The sequence below is a fragment of the Schistocerca gregaria genome, chromosome 1, assembly GCF_023897955.1.
Source record: "Schistocerca gregaria isolate iqSchGreg1 chromosome 1, iqSchGreg1.2, whole genome shotgun sequence".
NCBI lineage: Eukaryota > Metazoa > Arthropoda > Insecta > Orthoptera > Acrididae > Schistocerca > Schistocerca gregaria.
In genome coordinates this window covers 356,276,954-356,294,958 of record NC_064920.1, presented here as the reverse complement: position 1 = coordinate 356,294,958, position 18,005 = coordinate 356,276,954, and the positions used below count along the sequence as shown (strand labels likewise).

The window sequence follows — 18,005 nt, the reverse complement described above, 5'->3', positions numbered from 1 at the left end:
TCTGTATGGTGGGTGTGAATTGAAAGGCTCCGACTTTCCATCCGCTCTTTAATGGAGCGGAAGGCCAGGGGGTAATTCGCAGAAGCGGAAATCATAGCAAAATGATCTGCTAAGCGGTTTGCAATGACGTCGGAGTCAGTACAAACTGCTCCATTCAGTGAGAGCGCAGGGACACTGACAGGGGTGCGATAGCCGCAGACGCGTCGAATCTTGGCCCAGACCTGCGATGGAGTGACATGGAGGCCAATGGTGGACACATACTGCTCCCAGCACTCCTGCTTGCCTTGGCGGATAAGGAGGCGGACTTGCGCACGCAGCTGTTTAAAGGCGATAAGGTGGTCTATGGATGGATGTCATTTGTGACGCTGTAGAGCCCGCCAGCAATCTTTAACCGCTTCAGCGATCTCAGGCGACCACCAAGGCACAGTCCGCCACTGAGGGGACCCAGAAGAACAGGGAATGGCAGATTCGGCGGCAGTAACTATGCCAGTGGTGACCGATTGAACCACTGCATCACTGTCATCATTAGAGAGAGGCTCAATAGTGGCAGTGGTGGAGAACAAGTCCCAGTCAGCCTTATTCATAGCTCATCTGCTAGGGCGCCCAGAAGAGTAACACTGTGGCAGTGACAGAAAGATTGGAAAGTGGTCACTACCACACAGGTCGTCATGCACTCTCCATTGGACAGACGGTAAGAAGCTAGGGCTGCAGATGGAAAGGTCTATGGCGGAGTACGTGCCATGCGCCACGCTGAAGTGTGTGTAGGAACCATCATTTAAAAGTGAAAGATCGAGCTGTGTCAGGATATGCTCAACGGTGGTGCCTCGACCTGTCGCCACCGACCCACCCCACAGAGGGTTACGGGTGTTGAAGTCGCCCAGTAACAAGAAAGGTGGTGGCAATTGGCCTATTAGCGCAGCCAGGACATTTCATAAGCTGCCCGGTTCTTATAATAACCCCAATAGCCATGGAGGGCGGGGGTTCGCATTGCTGGAAACCAAGTTTCCTGAATAGCAATGCAGAAGAAAGGGTGAAGGCTGATAAGTTGTCGGAGCTCAGCTAGATGGTGGAAGAAACCGCCGCAGTCCCACTGGAGGATGGTATTGTCCATGTCTGAGAAAGGTGTGACGGGACTTGGAAGGCAGATTATTGCACTAGGTCACCTGCTGCCTCCAACTGAGCACCGGTACTGGTGCTATCCATGACGACTGAGGGACAGGCGAGACCAAGGTCCTCAGTGGACGCCAGAATCTCCATCTCGCAGAGCTTGTAGGAAGTGGTGGGACGGGTGCCACCGCAATGTCGTTGGTCTTGGGGACTTTCTTCCTTTTCTGTTCAGGCTTCATGGGCTGCACTGGGTCAGTCTCAGGGACGGACGACGACCATGAGGCCCTACGACCAGGGACTGGTGGTTGTTTCAGCCACTTGCGGGTGTCCGCTTTTCCACTGGTCGGAACTTGCGAAGGGAGGTCCCCAAGGGACCCCTTGCTGGCGAGAGTAGCCGAAGAAGTCTTACGCTTCTCCGGTTGGGAAGGGGGATCTGATGTCCCCAATGGTTGGGGTGGTGTTGCTCCTGAAGTAGATGGGGCAGGAGCAACAGGGAGTGAAGTGTCCTCCACAACCAGACCGATCTTAGAGCTGATATGCGACAATGGGAGAACCGTCGTTGCAGCAGCGGCATAGGTCGACGTCACTGCCACAGGATGGAGCCTCTCATACTTTCGTTTAGCCTCGGTGTAGGGCAAGAGGTCCAGGGTCTTATATTCCATTATCTTCCGTTCTTTCTGGAATATCCTACAGTCTGGCGAACACGGGAAATGGTGTTCTCCGCATTTAACACAGATGGGAGGCGGAGCACATGGAGTATTGGGATGCTAAGGACGTCCACAATCTCGACATGTGATGCCGGAAGTACAGTACGATGACGTGCCCGAACTTCCAGCATTTAAAACACCGCATCGGAGTAGGGATATATGGTTTCACATCACATCGGTAAACCATCACCTTGACCTTTTTGGGTAAGACGTCACTCTCGAAGGCCAAGATGAAGGCACCGGTGGCTACCTGATTATCCCTCGGACCCCAATGGATGCGCTGGACGAAGTGAACACCTCGTCGTTCTAGGTTGGCGCGTAGTTCATCGTCCAACTGCAGAAGAAGATGCCTGTGGAATATAATACCCTGGATCATGTTTAAACTCTTATGGGACATGATGCTAACAGAAACGTCCCCTGACTTATTGCAAGCGAGCAACCTCCGGGACTGGGCAGAGGATGCTGTCTGGATTAGAACTGAACCAGAGCGCATTTTAGACAAGCCCTCCACCTCCCCGAATTTGTCCTCTATATGCTCCACAAAAAACTGGGGCTTCGTTGACATAAAGGATTCACCATCAACTCGGTTACAGACTAGATACCGAGGTAAATAATCTGCACCGCCTTCTTTAGCCAGACGTTCCTCCCATGGAGTGGCCAGGGAGGGAAATGATCTCGGATCAAATTTCTTCCCATTGAGGTTAGACCTCGATCGCTTAGAGACTGCTGGTGGAGGCCCACCAGCGAGAGATGATGTACCATGCTTCATTGCGGGTCATCCGCCCTGATGCCACCCACTCCGACCAGGGCTCTCCCCACAGGCGCCACCCAGCCACAGCAAAGACCACCTGGCAGGATGGCCTTTGCCGGGAGTCCCGATGCCCCAGAGGGATAGGCATCTACTCCTCGGCATACGTGTGGAGGTAGCAGCTCAGGCATCAGCAGTGCGATCCCTGTGTAGTCAGGGGGCTACCACCAAGAGGGTACATGACGACCCCACCACAACGGACTGGCTACCGTGCTGGTTGTCGGGTGTCGAACATCCATTAATAAAGGGAGCAAAGATGGAAGTGTGAATGGAGGGAATGTAGGCTACCCGGAACACACTGCAGCCAATGTGGCCAGAAGCTCAGTTTAAGTCCAACTCCATGACAAAAACAAATATGCGAGATCTTAGGGCAAGATGGATATAGAATGCACCACGTAAGGCGTCCTTCCCCAAATGGTACACACTAACGGAAAAATTTGGAAATAGAGTGGTCAAACCCCTCAGGGGGCCATCACATTAAAGACCAAAACAGTTGAGACTCCTTTTAGTCGCCTCTTACGACAGGCAGGAATACCATGGGCCTATTCTTACCCCCGAACCCGCAGGGGGCAAGTGAGGGGAAAAAGAATGAATGTGTGTGTGTGTGTGTGTGTGTGTGTGTGTGTGTGTGTGTGTTCCCTTTTCTGAAGAAGGCTTTGGCCAAAAGCTAAATGTGTAACAATCTTTTCTCAGTGCCTGTCTGCAACTCAATGTGTCATTGTCATAGTGAGTGCAGTAATCATTTTCCCTGTACTGTTGTTACCCCAGTCTGGATTTTCTATTGTTTAAAACTCACATAAATTTACTACTGCAATTTCCTCTAAATTTAAGTAACAAATAAAGCATTTTAATGCCATATGATTCTGTATCTGCATATCAAGAGTGGCAAAAGAATACTATACATAATCACTATTTATAGCATTTATATATACAGATCATGTTGCTGAAATAGTAATCAACTTTGCATATCCTAACATATTTACATATTTTATCACTGGTTGTTTAAAATCTTTTTACCACCCGTGGAAGGGGTGGGTTATGTCACAAGCTAGTGGGATTTCTGTGAATCTCGTAGAAATGGCTCCACCACGAGGGAGTGAATTGTAGAGATCACTTTGGAAAGCAGAGAAGACTTCATGAACCACAAGGCCTGATGTTTTGATCGAAAAAGAAGAATACAAATCTGTATGTCTGAGCACAGATAGAAAACAGGGTAGAACTACTCAGTCAGTAACAACATGAACCTTTACAAATTGTCAATTAAGAAACGTAAAACATGTGAATATCTGAAAACTATCTACTTTAGTTTACAGATGCTACTGAAACCCGCATCAATTTGAACATGTTTACTGTAATCATACCACTGTCTTCCTCTACAATAATTTTTCCTCCCTCACCTCCTCCCTCCTACCACATAGACCGACATAATTTTAATCAATGTACAGACACTGCACTATATACATACATTAGTTGATCCAGATGCAAACGGTATATGCCACCAACAATGGGCTATATGCCTAAATACCAGTTTGGCATACTTTTGAAGTGCAGCTCATTGTGTACATCAAGACGTCCTTTATTAAATACATAACACAGCACCCAACAGACAAGATTTTCACATTAATGAATGATTGGAGAAGAAACAGTTACATAAATAGCAAGAGCTCAGATGGCAAGCCAGCACTGGGTCTACAGAGATCCCATGAGGAATGGCCATTTTTCAGGGAAATAACAGGGAGAATCATTCAAAGCAAAAAGTCCAGTAAACATTGGATCTAAAACACATACCTTAAGAGCTATGAGCACTTGATCACTAGATGAGATGTGTTTCACAATAGCGAAGGTGATAAAGTGCTCATAGCTCTTAAAGTATCCATTTTAGAGCCCGTTTTACTTGACTGTGTTCCTTTGAGAGATCATTCCTGTCACACCCGTGAATATAAATAATTCCCCCTGGGACACTCAGTATAGAAAGAGTATACAAAGAAAATGAACTTAAGGACAATGTTATGGAAATGGGCGAGACAGTAGATGAAGAGAGATATAACAGTGTAAGAAGAATTTAATAGACCACTGAAAGACCTACACTGAAACATGACACCTGAGTAAATAACATTCCCTCAAAAATATTGAGGTCCTCAATAGAACACACCATGACAAAATTATTCCATCTAGTATGCCAGATTTGATAAATGCAAAATACCCTCATACTTTAAGAAGAATGTAATAATTCCAATTACAAAAAAAACAGGTGCTGCTGATGTGTGTGAATATTACAGAACTGGCAGTACAATAAATCAAGGTTACAAAATACTGACATTAATTATTTACAGAAGAATAGAAAAAGTAGTAGTGGTGAACCTCAGGGAAGGCCAGTTTGGGTTATGGAGAAATGAAGGAACATGAGAGGCAATACTGATCCCATAAGTTATCTTAGAAGATAGACTAAAGAAAGTTTAGGCCTATAGCATGCGACACTATGCGTAAATTTAGAGAAAGCTTCTGACTATGTTGACTGCAATACACTCTTTGAAGTCCTGAAGAGCAGGGATAAAATAAAGAGAATGCAAGGTTATCAGCAACATGTACAGAAACCAGTCTGCAGTTTCAAGATTTGAAGGTACTGTCTCAGAAGTGAGTGCAACAGGTTAGGTTTTGTAGCCTGTTTCCCATATTATTCAGTTCACACACTGAGTAAGGAGTAAAGGCAACTATGGAGATATTTGGAAAGGGAATTAAGGTTCCTAGGGAAGAAATAAAGACTTTAAGGTTTTCTGTTGTAGACAGAAAAGAGCTAGGAAGAACACACAAACAGAACGAACAGCATCTTGGAAGGAAGTTATAAGGTTAATGTATTGTAGTCAAAATAAATCAGGGGTGCAGAGGGAATTATATGAGGAAATATCGCAATAAAAGTAGCAGATGAGTTTCAATATACAGCCAGCAAAATAAGTGACAATGGCTGAACTTGTGGGAATATAATGTGCAGACTACTGATGGCAAAAAAGTGTTTCTGAAAGAGAGAAATATTATCACCAAATTTAAATTAAAGTTTTAGGAAGGCTTCACTGAAGGCATTTGTCTGGAGTATAGCCTTGTATGAAAGTGAAATGTGGGCAGTAGCTAACCCAAAAAAGAAGAGAATAGAAGCTACTGAAATGTGGTGCTACAGTAGAAACCTGAAAATTAGATGGATAGATCAAATAACTAATGAGGAGGCACTGAATCAGCATAGAGAGGAAAGAAGTTTCTAACACAACTTGATTAAAAGAAAGAATTGGTTGATAGTACACACACACTGAGACATCAGTGAATCTGCACTTTGGTATTGGAAGAAGGTGCGGGAGGAAAAATTATTGTAGAGGAAAACAGTGGTATGACTACAGTAAAAATGTTCAAATTGATGCGGGTTTCGGTAGCGTCTGTAAACTAAAGTACATAGTTTTCAGATATTCACGTGTTACATTTCTTAATTGACAATTTGTAAAGGTTAAGTTTCTATCGCTAAATGTATTTGCAGAGTTTCTTCTACTTTCATTGAACTTTCCAAAGGTTCATTCTCTCTCTCATTGCTACCATGTTCTTGTCAGAGAACTGTGCAACAGACAATGGATGCTTGGAATCTATAAATACATGTATTGGCTTTGATCCCTAGTGTAGTTTGCCTCTACATTATGGTTCTGGTTGAAGTTTGGGTAACATAGCCCAAGGTCTAATTTACGTTGGAAGTGGACAGTTTGTTTATGAATTAATGAAGCCAATGATCGTGAATAGGATAAAGTGACCTATGAAAAAAAATAACAACTTTTTTAAATAACTAAAAACAAGAGTGTCCATCAAGAACAAAACTGTATGTGTTAGACAGTATAAGCCACTTTAAAACAGCACTGTATTTAATTCTGTAAAGTTACAATATGTACTAGGAAACATAATAAGAAGTATCATTTTTTGGACTGAAAATCTTAAATATGACACAGCTGCTCCAAAATATGATACACATAAAGGCAGAAAGGTGAGGTCTTAAGGACAAGAGAATCCAGAAAGTTGTACCTATCTTTTTACTTCCTTCAACTATTTTTAGTGATTTAAAATTAGTCAGCAATGGGTTGGAATTGTTTACAATTGCTACATAATAAATGATATTAATACAAAAATAAGATAATGCGCAAAAGAGAATCTCTGTCCTTTTTTCCCATTAACAACAACAAGACCATTACGCCCTAAACAGAGATCTCGCCTGATGTGGCAGCACGGAACCACCAAGTGGAATTAGCAATTTCTCTGTAACACCAATCTCATTAAGAGAAATCTCTTCCAGGATTAATTTAAAACTGTTCTGTCTTTGTCAACAGACTCCAAAGCCCTTCTACATTATTTTTCTAGTACTTTTTGTATGGTGCAGACAAATATGTAGCTGTATTAATTTATTTTTTTTCCTTGACAGTATTATGAAAAGCACAGATTGCGACTCACCATATAGTGCAAATGTTAAGTCGTAGACAGGCATAACAAAAGAATGCTGAACAAGTGTGCTTTCAAAAACACACACACTCTCTCTCTCTCTCTCTCTCTCTCTCTCTCTCTCTCTCTCTCTCTCTCTGACTCCTGAGTCTTGGCATCCCGAGACTGTGGTCCTGTGTGTGTGAGTTGTGTTTGCATGAATATGTGTGCGTATGTTGTCCAACTCAGAATAAGACCTTTTGCCTGAAAGCTTACTCGTTTAACCATCTTTTTGTTGTGTTTGTCTGTGACTCAATGTCTCCACTATTTAGTGAGCAGTAATCTATCCTTTTCATAACATTGTAATAATTTCATCTTGCATTTTCCAATATTTGATTTCTTTTCTCCTTGAAATTTAGCTGAGATATAATCTCCTTCACCTACACGTGCTGGATAATTGCAACAGGAACTGGTATGGATTTTTCAAAGGGACTGACATCATCCAGGGTGTAAGCATTCTTCAAAGAGACGTCAGAATCAAAATTAGTCTCCTTTATTTGGAAGCTTTTCGGGTCAATCGAAGCGTCTGATTCCACCTGTCGGCTTTGACCATGACGTAAGGCTTTTGTCGTGTGTGACGTCACGACGGCGTGGAGTTTAGTTTGTGAGAGTGGCGTGTTTGCAGGTGTCGTTTTGATGTGATCAGTGGTGCTATCTGGTGTGTTAGATGATGTTTTTGGTTTAGTTTTTCTGAGTGGGGTGTTTACAGGTGGCATATTATTGCAGTCAGTGGTTCTCTCTCATGATGTATTTATGGTTAGCATGTTATGTGGCGTATGGGATTCATTTGTGTGGTAGAATTGCACGTATGTGGTATCGGTGGTGACTGTGCTTTCAGTGGGATATTTTTCAGCGAGTTAACAATTTTGGTTTTGTTATGTTAATGCTATTTCTGTTTGTCATGTGTGAATTTTGGTAAATCACTTTCTTTATGTCTTTGGTAGGTATGGATATGACTGACAAGGTCAACAGTTTTCAGTTGTTGCCAATGATGGGGAACCGTGCGTTGTCTCTAATAAAATTTCTTCAGCTATTCGGCCTGTTGGCTGAAGTCGTGAAGTGCTCAGTGTGTCGACTTGAAATGAGGTTTACTAAAGTTCCGGCAGCTCAGACCAGGGATGGCTATATGTGGAGATGTCTTAAGGGCAACAGGTCAAGGGATGTGTTCAATTCTAATTTTGATTTTCTAGCTTTTTTTTGGGGGGAGGGGGGGGGGGGGGGCTAGGATTAAGTGCAGTGGTGGCGAAAGTTTCGAGACTTATAGTGTGGTATCGGTAGTTTCTGTTGACCTATGTAGGTTAAGGAAGTGTTCGATTCCAATTTTGTTGTGTTTTTTGAGGTAGTGATGATTGTGGACATGGTTGTAGTTTTGAGTTTCAAGATTTGGTATCTGTATTTTCTGTTGACCTGTATAGCTCAAGGGAAGTGTTAGATTCCAATTTTGTTGGTTTGTTGTTTTTTGAGGTAGTGATGATTATGGGCGTGGTTGTAGTTTTGTGTTTCATTCCAATGGATACCGTTTTTAGTTGATTTTGGGAAGGTTGTGGTCATTTTATTTTATCGTTTTTGTCATTTGGTTTAGTAGCTTGTGTGTATTTTTAGTTTGTCCCCACCCAAAAATGCCCAATTTCCCCCGCTTGTCCCATTAGTTTCATTATATTTTTGGAGGAATATGTGTTTGATGGTTTTTTGATCTGTTTTTGTGTTTGTTGTCAAGTTTACATAATGATGTCATAGTTGCGATATGGGCATAATTGTGAATGGTCGTTTCCGCCATATTGGTGACGTCATTGCTCAAAGGGTGGAATCGGATGTTTCCGTTAACCTGGCTTTTCTTCACCAAAGTGTTTTCTGTATTCTTCTGAGATTATTAACTGCATCTGGTCAGAGGTTTTCCAGAATTAATTTTTTTCTCTCTGAATGAGTAAATTCTCAAAAGCTGTTGAAAACTGACTGCTGCAGACAGATTACACGACTACTGCCAGTGACATTTTTGGTTCTTTTGATTTCGTTTTGTATGTTATAATATCAATGACATTTTTTATGATATGGCCGATGAACAGGATACTGTGACCTAGCTTAGTTCAAAGCATATGGCCATTCTCTGCATACAATATCCGACATTAGTACAGAAACCGACACAAGCATCTCCTTGTCTACTGACACACAGATGGAATGGCTTGGGGTAGGAGGGGATGTAAGATTGCCATGCGCCCCCCTAGAAGCTCAGTCCATCAGTGCACCTGATGATGGTAACATGTCTACTCGCTGAAATACTGAGCCTGTTGGACACCATGGACTGGCATTGCACATGCAGACAACTCAATCAATATCCACAAATTCTGATTTAGAAAGTGTTCTCCAATAGCTTCTTTGACACTGAATTAACTCTTAATACCATGTGTCCTTGAATGCCACAAAGCAAAACTTACCTAAAATTTAGTGTATCATATTTAAGGACTCTACTAACTGCTCAGTAATTATCTTCAGATAATAAACGTGAGAATAATGAATAACCCAGCACACACAGCACATTTTCTGTGTATGTAACAAGTTTGATAGAGGCAAAGTCAATATGTTTATGAATGTAGCAATGTTCCAAAACTGAAAAATGCTTAAGTGTTGCTAATCAAGATTGTTTTTTTACCTTGAAAGTATAAATCTGTAGTGTCAACTGACATCTAGCTTAGGTGGAACAGACCATTTGTGAGTTCTCGAAGCCATTGTATGCAATATCAAGGGTAACTAGAATTCTAGTGACAAAACATTTGTTATACGTAATGGATTTCAATGAGTAGTTACTGCCTTCTTTTTTATTAGGATATGGGTCAAAGAAGGAAGATAGTACTGATACGTTCAATATTCACGAGTCGCCCACAGCTACAGTACACTGTGGCGCTCCTGATTTCATGTGATTAAATCTATGACACAGTATGCATATCTGAAATAAACATCAAGGACATTACTTCAGTCTGTTTTTAAAGTTACTGAGTGGGTGAAAAACACTCAAAATAGATTATGAGAAATTAATCAAACCCACCACCATCAAAGTATCAAACAATTTATCGTTTTTGGCAGAGGCAGACAAGAATCACATACGACACAACACACAGTGTCTCATTTATCACTGTAGAGGAGCTATCCTTTAACACCCCAACTTTCATTATACCTGTTAGATATTCCATAACACCATCCAAATATAATTAGCGTGCAGTACAAATTTGAAAGAGAACTCAACAAGATGGGTGTGTCTTCGTTGTATGGATTTAACCAGACAATGCATAACTACCACAACATTGTCACCAAACCTTATGCCTGAAAACTGCTGCACACCTGTAACTCTTGAACATCTGTGTTAAATAAAAATTAACTTTCTACTGTTAGGGAGTCCCAACCGCATAACTTTTGCCGTCATCGAAAAAAAAATTGTTTTGCCTCAAACCGCCAGATTAGAGAGGGGAAAAAAACGGAAGTCCTACGCGCTTGTAATGCCACAAATTATGAACTAAACTCTGCTTACTCTATGCGGCTATTTTACAGGAATCTCTAGCATACTATAAGAATAAACATTAACTTGCTTTCCAAGTCTCAAAAATCAAACAGATGAATGTAAATTAAGCAGGCCTAATTATTATATGTAGGAAAAGTACACAAGAGTATACTTTATCGATAGCTTACTTAATTAGCAGTACGTTCAACATAAATTCTCGTTACTATCCTCAAATCTGAGATTAATCGCTCCGCAACAGGATGTTTATCACCAGACCGCCGCTTCCAGGAACATAAATGCGACCTTCTACATTTTGTAAATAATCCACTTTGCTTTTCTAACGATGTAACAATCAACTGTAGTTTCTCCAGATCTGTTTTTACTGTTCTCCGTTCTGCTTCGACTATTCTGCAGCCGACGATTACTGAGTGAATTTCTCAATTTATATTCTTCGAACACTACCGGCGCACTATTTCGCAACTGACTTCTGACAGCTGTCACACACGCATCGATGTCACGAACTTCCTGATAACAATTTTCCTTATTATTCCACTCCCTGCCATACCCATCATAAATATTTACGAAAGAAAACTAGCTATCACTACTTTGCGTTTATGGGTAGCGGCAACCATATACAGAGCATTCACGTAACATCCTGAAAACCAAATAAGTTCATGTTTGTCCTTCGGGGCGGAAAAAGTTTAATCGATTTTGATAAGTCGATACCAGGTAAAACATTACGTACCACAAATATCACTGTGTGTATGAAAAAAATGTAAACAGTATTTTTTAATCCTTAATTTAAAACACTGACTTACATTACATAAAAAAATAATTGGCATGGAGTTCACATGGCAAGCATAACTCTCAAATTAAGAGTGATTTTCCATTACAAGAAAAAAATATTATTTTGTTGTTTACATAAAACATACACAAGTACAAACAAGAAGAGAATGCAAGATCCTGAAATGTGGAGATACAGCAGAAGGCTGAAGGCCTGATGGGTAGCTCGAATAGCTATTGAGGGTTTCAGGCCAGTTCACACTTGCCGTCTTGTCACGTCATGTGAAAACATTCCGCAATGCATTTCAAATGGAGACATTCATACAGGTTGTCAACGGACCGTTATGTCACTTCACTTAAGCCACTGTTCCGATTTTGCGGGCAGAAAGTTGTGACGGTATCGTCGTTTGCTGAAATCGGAAAATATTTTCATCGCGCTCACTCGAGTTATAAAAGTGGCTTTTGTGCTGTAGGGTTTTCTTAATCTTAATATTATTATTTTGTTTGCAAATATCAAATGTTCCATGAACGTGCCTTTATTTGTATATACGTCGCGAATGTACCATGTACTGTCAGTAAAGGCAAGGGAACAACAGACAATTTAAATATCTTAACTTCAGAAGTCTATGAGGCAACAACAAGAAAAGAGAATGTAACAGCTATATTCCTTCATATAGTTGGAGCATATGATAATACGTGTGTTGCTACGGAAGTTGGAAACCATTGGAATCCCGCCAAACAGATTTATGGAATCAGCAGTTTCCTCGCTGAAAGACACATATGGGTTCGGTTTGTGAAGACATCGTTATTTGCGATAGATATATATTTATCTTGTTTTTTCCCTTTTTTCCGTCTGTTCATATATCTTTGACGTTGTAGGGCATTTTTCTTTTGTCCTGTAATATAGAGATAAAAGTTGTTTTCTGGGTGTAATACGTAACTGGAAATTATTTCTTTTTTGTAAGTAGATAAATATGTTTAGAGTTAATAGATTGTAGAAAGTTTTAATTTTTTCTTATCTTTTACTGTGATAAGTTTGGTAGAAAATAGGTGTGTAAAGATATATGTAATTTACTTTGATGTTTTATAAACTGTTAGCGAGAATATTTAGAGAGAGAGCAATATCGATAGTCGATCCAGCAAAGCGGGGTGTGTGTTGTTGGGTAGCTAGAGAGGCGGACACATTGTTTATTGTGGGAGTCGTGACTTTTACGAGCTGGTGAAGATTGAGTTTAGTGGCAAGCGATGTACGTTTTTAATGACTGTTTTATACCAGGACATGATATGACAATAGTGAGTGTAGAAACTGGGTGAAGTAAATACTGAGACTGTGCTGTGAGACGAAGTAACTATGACAATGCAACCGAGAATGGACGGTTTTGTAGCTCTGTGTCTCTGAATTGAACTGCGCTTGTATTTTGACCGTGTTTTCGTACACTCAAGTACTGTGAGCTTACGTATTTATTCGCGTTTCGATGAGCTACTGGACGCCTATAATCAGTAACAGTCGTTCTAAACTTACGCGAACTGTCTATTGTGTGTGAGTATATTCCCGCCCAGGACGCTTTTTCGCGATCGCGGCACTCATAATACGAATTGATTTTCTACAGAATTCGCAGTCGGCAAGTTTTATAAACTGTGTGTGGCATAAGTAAAATTTTGTACGCCAGAAACATTAAAACTATGCTGTTAACAAGTACCTAACACTACTGGATAAACAGCACTACAGAAGCTTCTACATCTGCCTCGGAGTTATGCATTCTTCTCCCACCAACGCCCGTATCCTGGAAGCATCAGAAATGCCTCTACATATTCGCAGAACAATGATGTGTGATCGTTATATCTTACTGCGGATGGCAGATACTAAACGTCCACTAATAAGAAAAATGTGAAACGCTCTCTCAAATTGGGAATAACAGAAATGTCAGGAAACAACAGTTTTATACCTACAAGTGGTATGAAGACTAGAAATATCTCCAAAAGAAAGTATATCGAAGTGAGGTCCTTCCAATGCTCCTATATGACAATCACAGCTCTTATCACAATATTCCTGTAACATATATCAACTATTCCAGCAAAGAAAAAGTATATGGGCAGTATTCACCTACATTGCACCTGGCAGACAAGTGGGCAGGATATCTTAAAGTAAATACAGATGGCTCAAAAATGGAGATGGAAATTCATACTAGACGTGCTTTCTTCTGTCCAGAATCTGCAGAAGAAAGTAAGTTTCAACTATCAGGTGATGCTTCCATATTTCTTGCTGAAACTTTCGCTATTATAGAGGCAATCAAATATGCAAGATCTCTCAAAATCGCCAAGGCAGTAATATCACTAACTCTCAAAGCGTTCTGAAATCCATTAGTTACAGGAATAGGGACAAAAGAACTACTAAATACACCCTCGACATACTGCATCAGTACCATAAAGGTAAGAAGGCTGGCCAAATTACAGAATTTGTATGGGTCAAATAACAATCTGGCATTATATACAATGACAAAGCAGATCAACTGGCGAGAGATGCGATTAACAGTGGAAGACCTATGGACATTAAGCTCCCATACACAGAATACCTCCTAACAATAAAACAACAAGCGATTCTCTCACGTCAGGAAGAATGGAATCAAAGCCAATAAACAAGAGGTAAAAGCTATGCATGTATACAGACATTCTGTTAAAGGATTGTTAAGAAATTACAAGTTCATATTTGTTTCTGTTACATGTACACAAGTATCTCTGATGTAAAGTTAATGTTTGATGTATTTTTTTTTTTTTTGAATTATAGATCCGTGAAGTTTTAAAAATATATACACTCCTGGAAATTGAAATAAGAACACCATGAATTCATTGTCCCAGGAAGGGGAAACTTTATTGACACATTCCTGGGGTAAGATACATCACATGATCACACTGACAGAACCACAGGCACATAGACACAGACAACAGAGCATGCACAATATCGGCACTAGTACAGTGTATATCCACCTTTCGCAGCAATGCAGGCTGATATTCTCCCATGGAGACGATTATAGAGATGCTGGATGTAGTCCTGTGGAACGGCTTGCTGTGCTATTTCCACCTGGCGCCTCAGTTGGACCAGCGTTCGTGCTGGACGTGCAGACCGCGTGAGACGACGCTTCATCCAGTCCCAAATATGCTCAATGGGGGACAGATCCGGAGATCTTGCTGGCCAGGGTAGTTGACTTACACCTTCTAGAGCACGTTGGGTGGCACGGGATACATGCGGACGTGCATTGTCCTGTTGGAACAGCAAGTTCCCTTGCCGGTCTAGGAATGGTAGAACGATGGGTTCGATGACGGTTTGGATGTACCATGCACTATTCAGTGTCCCCTCGACGATCACCAGAGGTGTACAGCCAGTGTAGGAGATCGCTCCCCACACCATGATGCCGGGTGTTGGCCCTGTGTGCCTCGGTCGTATGCAGTCCTGATTGTGGCGCTTACCTGCAAGGCGCCAAACACGCATACGACCATCATTGGCACCAAGGCAGAAGCGACTCTCATCGCTGAAGACGCCACGTCTCCATTCGTCCCTCCATTCACGCATGTCGCGACACCACTGGAGGCGGGCTGCACGATGTTGGGGCGTGAGCGGAAGACGGCCTAACGGTGTGTGGGACCGTAGCCCAGCTTCATGGAGACGGTTGCGAGTGGTCCTCGCCGATACCCCAGGAGCAACAGTGTCCCTAATTTCCTGGGAAGTGGCGGTGCGGTCCCCTACGGCACTGCGTAGGATCCTATGGTCTTGGTGTGCATCCGTGCGTCGCTGCGGTCCGGTCCCAGGTTGACGGGCACGTGCACCTTCCGCCGACCACTGGTGACAACATCGATGTACTATGGAGACCTCACGCCCCACGTGTTGAGCAATTCGGCGGTACGTCCACCCGGCCTCCCGCATGCCCACTATACGCCCTCGCTCAAAGTCCGTCAACTGCACATACGGTTCACGTCCACGCTGTACGGCATGCTACCAGTGTTAAAGACTGCGATGGAGCTCCGTATGCCACGGCAAACTGGCTGACACTGACGGCGGCGGTGCACAAATGCTGCGCAGCTAGCGTCATTCGACGGCCAACACCGCGGTTCCTGGTGTGTCCGCTGTGCTGTGCGTGTGATCATTGCTTGAACAGCCCTCTCGCAGTGTCCGGAGCAAGTATGGTGGGTCTGACACACCGGTGTCAATGTGTTCTTTTTTCCATTTCCAGGAGTGTAGTTGTTCTGTTGTTGATCATACATTGAGTTCTGGCACTTTAATAAATCTTTGTGCAATCATTTAGAGGGATATATATATATCCTAACATGGTAGCAGAGGAGCGTGGTTCCGATTAGCATTGATTTGATATGTAATTGAGACGTGTTTAACAGTGTCAGAATCGACTAATTCTAGCAGACGGCTTGTGACGTGATCACCCGTTTTGCAGAAAGTTTACGAAGTTATTCGCCGTGTCTGTAAGTGTAAACAGAAAATAGGGTATAACATCATGACAGAAGAAAAACATCTGGTTGACAAATTAAATGTCGACGAAAATTGGGCTACCTGGCGTATTTTCATGAGGGCTGTCCTGGAATGTGACGCTCTTTACGATGTTGTATGCAGATCTTTTGTGAAACCGGAAACAAATGTTGAAGATTATGTAACGAAATAAAGTGCTTGGACGAAAGCGAATTCAAAAGCGAAGAAACGTCTTGTTTTGTCACTGGAAACAAAGCCGCTACTTCGAGTAGCTACATGTGAAACTGAAAAAGATGTTTGGGATAAATAACACTAGATTTATGACATTCAGTCTGCTGAAAATATCGACTTGTTGCGACATAAGTTTCACAATATCGAATGGAAATGGTCAGGCGGTGTGAAAGGTCATTTAGCAAAATTTGAGGAAGTACAAATAAAGATGTCTATGCTAAATAAACCAATAGAGGAAGCTGATTTATGTGCACATTTGCTTGAGACAATGCCAAAAGAATCTGATCACATTTACGTAACTTGGCAAGATCTACCACAAGTTGACAAAACATGGTATAAACTACAGAAAATGTGTTTGAATTATGAGCTGCGAATTCAAGACAGAGAAGAAACAAATGTAGATGCTGCAATGTTTTCAAGAACCAAGGGAAGTGTATCTACACAGCAACGAAGCAAAATTAAATTGGGTAGTGTGAAAAAGGTGCAAAATTCAAGCAACCGCGATGTGAAGAAATGTTTTTCATATGGTAAGATCGGACACATTTTGAAAGATTGCAAAATGGGCATAGTGTGTTTTAAATGCATAAGCAAAGGTCGTATCTCCAGGAACTGTCCTAGTGGTGGTGGTGATTCTGCAATATTATCAGCTGTGAAAACATCGTCTTGAGAAATTCCAGAAGAAACTTTGTTGAAAGTATGTAATTCACCTACAAATGTAGATGTATCAGAATGTGACGAGTGGTATATTCATGTCCATTATAATTATCCAGGCTGTTATGCCGTTGTCGGTTGATGAATTCTGTGGCAATTCCCAACGTTTCGTCCCCGTCTGCGGAGGACATCTTCAAGGCGGTCTGTAGCTCGATCGAAGGTCCAACACACCCACTGGCTCGCTACTGACTACCGCTAAATGCCGTGTCCACGCGCTCCCGCGCCGAGGCGTGACGTCACATGTTTTGAAAACGTCAGTGCAATTGGCCGCTGTCCCCTGCTGTCGATCGCCGTTTCCATCACCCAGTGGTGGACGGGTGGTAAACATCTTTTTTAACACTGGCATCCGTATACCGTTTAATTTCACGCTCTCCTCCTTTCGACTGAAATTATTAGGGTGTTTGGCGATTTCGATTGCCTCCCAGTAGAGCCTTTCGTAATATGCGCTTGTGGCCGCTAGTACTTGCTTCTCCTCAAAACGAATATGGTGGTTACCTGGCTGGAAAGCATGCTCCGCAACAGCTGATCGTTCCGTTTCTCCTCTTCTACAATTGCCCTTTTGCTCTTCCAAACGTTTTGAAACAGTTCTTTTAGTGGTCCCCACATAAACATCTCCACAGCTGCATGGGATCCTATACATTCCAGCTTTTTCCAATGGTTTGCGAGCGTCCTTGGCAGGCTTAAGGTATTCCTGTATCTTCCTGCTGGGCTTGTAAATTACGGTAATATTCCGCTTCGTCAAGACCCTCCCTATTCTTTTCATTACATTTTTAACAAAGGGCAGGAAAACCTTAGATTTTGCCGTAGCCTGTACGTCACTATTGTTTCTGCGTGGCTGTCTCAACGCACGTTTTCAGCCGACAGCGCTGACGTTTTCAAAACACGTGACGTCACGCCTCAGCGTGGGAGTGCGCGGACACGGCATTTAGCGACAGTCAGTAGCGAGCCAGTGGGAGTGTTGGACCTTCCATCGAGCTACAGACCCCCTTGAAGATGACCTCTGCAGAGGGGGACGAAACGTTGGGAATCGACACAGAATTCATCAACTGACCCCTGTATAACAGCCCAGATGATTATAATGGACATGATATTTCCAGCCGTGGTAGTCTACATTTGTGTGGTATATTGATAGTGGCGCGACACATCACATTACAAATCGTCAAGACTGGTATGTTTTATACACTCCTTTTCATG

At 42.3% G+C, this 18,005-nt stretch overlaps 1 protein-coding gene across 2 annotated transcripts in view; it reads right to left on the bottom strand.

Moving 5' to 3' along the window:
* LOC126345620 (guanine nucleotide exchange factor DBS-like) overlaps positions 1-18,005 on the bottom strand; it is a 350,102-nt gene that overhangs the window by 223,621 nt on the left and 108,476 nt on the right. Inside the window, exon 1 of one of the 2 annotated variants that reach the window (XM_050002117.1) lies at positions 10,801-11,289. The exons of the other annotated variant lie outside the window; for it this stretch is intronic. The gene's annotated coding sequence lies outside the window, so the exon portion shown is untranslated. Of the gene's footprint in view, positions 1-10,800; positions 11,290-18,005 lie in introns of those variants that run through there. 2 annotated transcript variants of the gene reach the window in all.